The following is a 5,994-nucleotide window of genomic DNA, read 5'->3' as shown; positions in this document are numbered from 1 at the left end:
TTCCTTTCGGGTAAAGGGACGACTCTTTTGTTGTGTGTGTGTGTGTGTGTGTGTGTGTGTGCATGTGTGCGCGCGCGCGCGCGCGTGTGTGTGTGTGTGACAAGACTTGACAAGACAACCGTACCACGACTTGACAAGACAACCGTACCGCTGTTGTACAAAACTATGGTTCGGCCCATTATAGAGTATGGTAATGTGATATGGGGTCCATACTCTATAGGTGACCAGGAGCTACTGAATAGAGTACAGCACAAGGCGACGCGACTTGTACCTGGGTTCAGAGAAATCAGCTACGAGGACAGATTACGTCGTCTGCAACTTCCTACTCTTGAGCACCGCCGCAAAAGAGGTGACGTGATACAAGTCTTCAAGTTCGTCAAGGGTTTCGACCGTGTCGACCCAGGCCGGCTGTTCAACTTAAACGTAGATGGACGTACCAGAGGCCATCCATACAAAATCGCCAAACCACAAGCGAAGAAGTTAACTAGATCAAACTCTTTTAGTGTACGAGCAATAAATGCTTGGAATAGCCTTCCCGCAGATGTTGTGGCAGCAGACACTGTTAACTCTTTTAAATCAAGACTGGACAGTTACTGGAGGGGGACGGAATACACATAATTTGATATTACAACTTCTGAACATTACAACTTTGAACTCTGGACATTACAACTCTGAATTTTGAACATTACAAACTCTGATATTTTGGATATTACAAACTACTGAACTCTGGACATTACAACTTGATAATAACAAACTCTGAACTCTGGACATTACAAGACGAGTACAACTCTGAACATTGTAAATCTGAACGTTTAATGTTAGAAACTACTGAACTCTGGACATTATAACTTGATCATAACAACTCTGAACTCTGGACATTACAAGACGAGTACAACTCTGAACATTGTAAATCTGAACGTTTAATGTTAGAAACTACTGAACTCTGGACATTATAACTTGATGATAACAACTCTGAACTCTGGACATTATAAGTACAACTCTAACATTGTAAATCTGAACGTTTAAGTAACTATCGCCAAAGTACATGTATTAGCGAGGACAATGTATATTTTATTATTTTTGTAATTTATCTATTGTAATGTAGTAGTTTTAAGGTTTCAGATATGGATCACACAGGCAGTTGCCTTTTTATCCATTAAAAATGTATGTATGTATGTATGTATGTGTGTCTGCGTGTGTGTGTGTCTGTGTGTGTGTGTTTGCCTGTGTGTGTAACTGTCTGTGTGTGTGTGTGTCTGTGTCTGTGTGTGCATGTGTGTGTGTGTGTGTGTGTGTGTGTGTATGTCACTGTGTGTGTGTGTGTGCATGTATGCGTGTGTGTATGTATGTATGCGTGTGTGTATGCGTGTGTGTGTATGTGTGGGTGAGTGGGTGTGTATATGTGTGTGTATGTGTGTGTGTATGCGTGTGAGTAGGTATGCGTGCGTGTGTATGTGTGCATGTGTGTGTATGCGTGTGTGTGTGTGTGTGCCTCTGTGTGTGCGTGTGTATGTGTGTGTGTGTATGCATGTGTGTGTGTGTGTGTGTGTACATGTATTTTGTCGAACAGCAAATGAGCCCAATTTTATAGTTGCAATGACTATCTCCTTGTATCATTTATTGAGTTGTCATGAATTACGTTTCAATCTAATTGGGAAAATACATTGTTTTCTGCAAATCTCCATGATTTCTCCATTTTCTCATTTTAAGCTGAACATGGCAATGGCAGAACACGGGTCTCCCACCGGAGTTGGTCAGAACTGCTGTGGTGGGTCTCCCACCGGAGTTTCCCAGGTCGACTGTGACAGCAAAACAAGCAATGTTGAACACCAGGCAGCAACACAAGTCAAGTTGGATAATGCTGGTGAGAAACCCTACATGTGTGGGGAGTGTGGGTACAGGGCGGGTTACAAGTCTACCTTATCCATACATATGAGAACCCATACAGGAGAAAAGCCCTACAAGTGTGACCAGTGTGAATATTCTGCAATACAGAAAGGTAAATTAGATGAACATAAAGCAAAACACACTGGTGACAAACCCTACATGTGCGGGGAGTGTGGGTACAGGGCAACTCAAAGGGCTCACTTATCCCAACATATGAGAACCCATACAGGAGAAAAACCCTACAAGTGTGACCAGTGTGACTATTCTGCAGCACACAAATCCAGTTTGGACTATCATCTAGCAACGCACACCGGTGACAAACCCTACATGTGTGGGGAGTGTGGATACAGGACAGCTCACATGTATGACTTATCTAAACATATGAGAACCCATACAGGAGAAAAACCCTACAAGTGTGACCAATGTGACTATTCTGCAGCACAGAAACCTCATTTAGACTATCATCTCACTAAACACACCGGTGAGAAACCCTACATGTGTGGGGAGTGTGGGTACAGGGCGGCTAAAAAGTCTCACTTATCCATGCACATGAGAACCCATACAGGAGAAAAGCCCTACAAGTGTGACCAGTGTGACTATTCTGCAGCAAAGAAATCTCATTTAGACTTCCATCTCACAAAACACACGGGTGAGAAACCCTACATGTGTGGGGAGTGTGGGTACAGGACAGCTCAAAAGTCTAACTTAACCCAACATATGAGAAGCCATATAGGAGAAAAACCCTACAAATGTGACCAGTGTAGCTATTCTTCAGCTTCTAAGACTGCCCTAACTCGACATAAAAGAATTCACACGGAGGCACCAACTCTGGAACTGTGACCATCTCGTAGTGACATTTAATGTGCATAATCTTCTCTTGAATATAGTTTTTCTATCTTCAGGCTATATGTAGCTTGCGGATGTAGCACAATAATTTTGAAACCATTTAGGCTAACTACATGATTTATTATAAGATAACTACTAATATTTGCAAATATGCAAGTTTTTCCTGACGAAATGTCTTAGGCACTTTTGTCCACTGCATTTTTAATCACTGTAAAACTGTGGTTTACTTACAAGAATAATTCTTAGCCAGACAAATATACTTTCTTTAACTATCAATCATATATTTTGGAAACGAATCCATCATTTGATAACCAGATTTGTAATTTTTTTAACAGTAAACTTAATTTGTGGTAGAACACCAAAATTTGTTGGTATTGATTGGATAAGGTAAATGTACAGTACTTAACATCTGTAAGTGATTGTAAACAGTAGTTGAAAGGTAGAAGTTAATGTTGAGTTTGTTTGAATGAAGCCATTGAAGGAGCTTCGATTTCTTGTTAGTAGTTCTTTTTGTATAAGTGTTTGCCTGTATGTCTTACAGACACAATAATATCTTTTGACTAACATATAATAATAATTGGTTTATTTGTTTGTATCAACATATCAACAACATATCTCGCAGCTTTGACATATAGGGCTGAATTCTGATCAAGTTGTTTACAATATAAATTATTAATAGTTGGGAAATACAAATTACAATCATATCGGAATCTACATATTAATATATCACTTCGGTTCGAAGTATATACTCAGGAAACAAGCGTTTGGTTTGTAGTAAAACCTTTATGCTAATTAGCATCGGTGTAAAATGACCGACTTGCTTCAGTTTCCCATAGCGGGAAGTATTTTACAGTTGTGAAAACATAGGCGTTATGTTGTATATGAGTTCAAAATCCTGTTTGTTTTGCATTACACGATGGTCAAATTTGGGCCCAAATATTCCAACCTTTTTATCGAACAGAATCATGTTCGATATGACGTCATTCGAATCGAATCATGTTCGATATGACGTCAATCGAACCGAACGTTCGTTCGATCCGGGGTTACCCGCGGTCATGTACAGTAAACCCGCGGCTTCAAGCCCGCTTTTACACGGGTACCGCCTAACAGTAAAAAATCCACCTTTTCACAACTATAAACCGATTTCGGGACAGTATATCTATGCCCAGTTTTATAGTGGATATGTAACATGTAACGAAGCTACTGTCGTTATCGTGTGTGACCTTGACGATCGTAATTGTTGTTTACGGGGATATAAGTTACCCCCTGCACTTACTCACACGACCTGACATGCGTGCAAACATGGTATTTAAACCGCAACAGAAACAAATTCAATTCACCTCAGAAACGTTTTAAATTGTAGGTAAGACAAAAATCTCGATTTGTGTCGGACGGATTTTTTAAAGATGGCAGCGTTCTGGAATTATCCGTCTTGGAAGTTGAAAAAGTGCATTTTTGGGCGAATTTTTCGACCTTAGCAACACTTTAACTTTGAAATAAAGAAAACTGTCCGACTCAAATCTTAATTTTGTTATACTGTTCTCTAAAATGCAAATATGTGGAATTTTCTGAGAGATTTGGGGTCGGTTTAAATCAGTTGTTTCGTTATTGACGTCGATTGTTCTAGAATAAGCATTCTACGCGTTGATAGTGATTTCACACATATTTAAGCATTGTAATAAAAACAACAACATTTGAGGTATATGCAGTGCTGATTTTATCACATTTGGACCAGGGAGTCCCCGTGAAACTGTTAATTATTGTTTGACAAAATGTTAACCGTGTGACTGGCTCCACCGAAGCCACGCGTGGAACCCCGGTAACCTGATACCCCTCCGTAGAATTGGAAACTTTACCATAGAAATTGACCGTCGTGTTACTTTTAGAAGATATATCAATAGAAACTTTCCGCTAGCACAATTAAATCGTTATGATGTACCTTGAACATGATGTTTCCTTCTGTGTTGCTCTTTTTTCGTTGCATGGAATATTGTCAGAGGTGGTCGGAGTTGATCATAAAACACAGAAATCAAGATTCAGACCAAACAGTTTGGCTTGACATTAATTCCCTTAAAACATCTCTTTCAAATTGTATCAGAAACAAAAGTCAGACGCTTGTTACGTTGTTAAGGTGGTCGGTTTGAAACACAGAACGTTGACATTATGAGGAGAACGTAATGTGCCAACTGATGTCAAATGTACAATGTGGGTAATCAGGCACACAACTTTACCTTTGGCCCATTTGGTGTTGACCTCTGACCTCACGAGACTACGGAAGGACAAAGCTGCCCGAGTTCCGGTTTACGTGAAGAGAAAAACCGTCATAGGAAGCAGGTAAGGCTTAGAAACGGACAGAAAAGTATTCTGATGTTGAGGGGAATAGTTTAAGACCATTTCTGTGGAAGAAGAACCGCAGTAGGCCGATAATTTGTAGACATTTTCGGGATGTGAATATCGTTAAATGAAAGGGGGAGGGGGGCGAAATCAAACATACGTTGGACCCTCGCCACTTACATGTACGTCGATTTGCATCAGGCAAAGTGGCCTTTTTAGAGTACGTAACATTATATGGAAATGTTAATTGTATTGTAAAGAATCGCACAAGGCGTACATTACAAAATCTAGAAACGCGTAGAACTGATTTGTAAAAACAGTAAATAGAGAAACCTGGTGACCAAACCTATAGGCTATACTGTCGACTCTCTTTCCAGCCTAGCGAATGGAGTCATTTTACCCATTTGTTCGTAGTCGTAGAAGTAATAAATAATATGATATAAAATGTTTTAAGAGATTGGTGTTGCGAGTGATTGATTTTAAGATCTCACAAATTATGATTTTGGAACAACATAGAAGCAAATTTATTCAAATGCGAGAAAGACAACACGTTAGAATTATGTTGGGTTATATGTTGTAATGCATTGGGTTAAAATTGTAAAGCTTGGTGATGTTAGAATTCTTTGAGGCTTGTTTTCTATCAATTCTATTTTATCATTGACAGCTTATAACGCTTAATCTGTATAATTTCTTCGTTTTTTTTTGTCATTAGGGTGAACATGGCAATGGCAGGACACGGGTCTCCCACCGGAGTTGGTCAGAACTGCTGTGGTGGGTCTCCCACCGGGGTTTCCCAGGTCGACTGTAACAGCAAAACAAGCAATGCTGAAGACCAGGCGGCAGCACAGCAAGTCAACTTGGATAACGCTGGTGAGAAACCCTACATGTGTGGGGAGTGTGGGTACAGGGCAGCTTACAAGTCTGACT

The 5,994-nt window shown here is 40.0% G+C and overlaps 1 pseudogene; it reads left to right on the top strand.

Annotated features, from left to right (window-relative positions):
• Window positions 1-2,861, top strand: part of LOC109484846 — a 5,450-nt pseudogene extending 2,589 nt beyond the window's left edge.
• The last annotated feature ends 3,133 nt before the right edge of the window (window positions 2,862-5,994 follow it).

The sequence above is a fragment of the Branchiostoma belcheri genome, unplaced genomic scaffold (genome assembly GCF_001625305.1).
Source record: "Branchiostoma belcheri isolate BF01 breed outbred unplaced genomic scaffold, Haploidv18h27 scaffold70, whole genome shotgun sequence".
In the NCBI taxonomy this organism is placed as follows: Eukaryota; Metazoa; Chordata; class Leptocardii; order Amphioxiformes; family Branchiostomatidae; genus Branchiostoma; species Branchiostoma belcheri.
The sequence above is the reverse complement of the archived record's forward strand: the minus strand, read 5'-3'. Positions and strand labels throughout refer to the sequence as shown.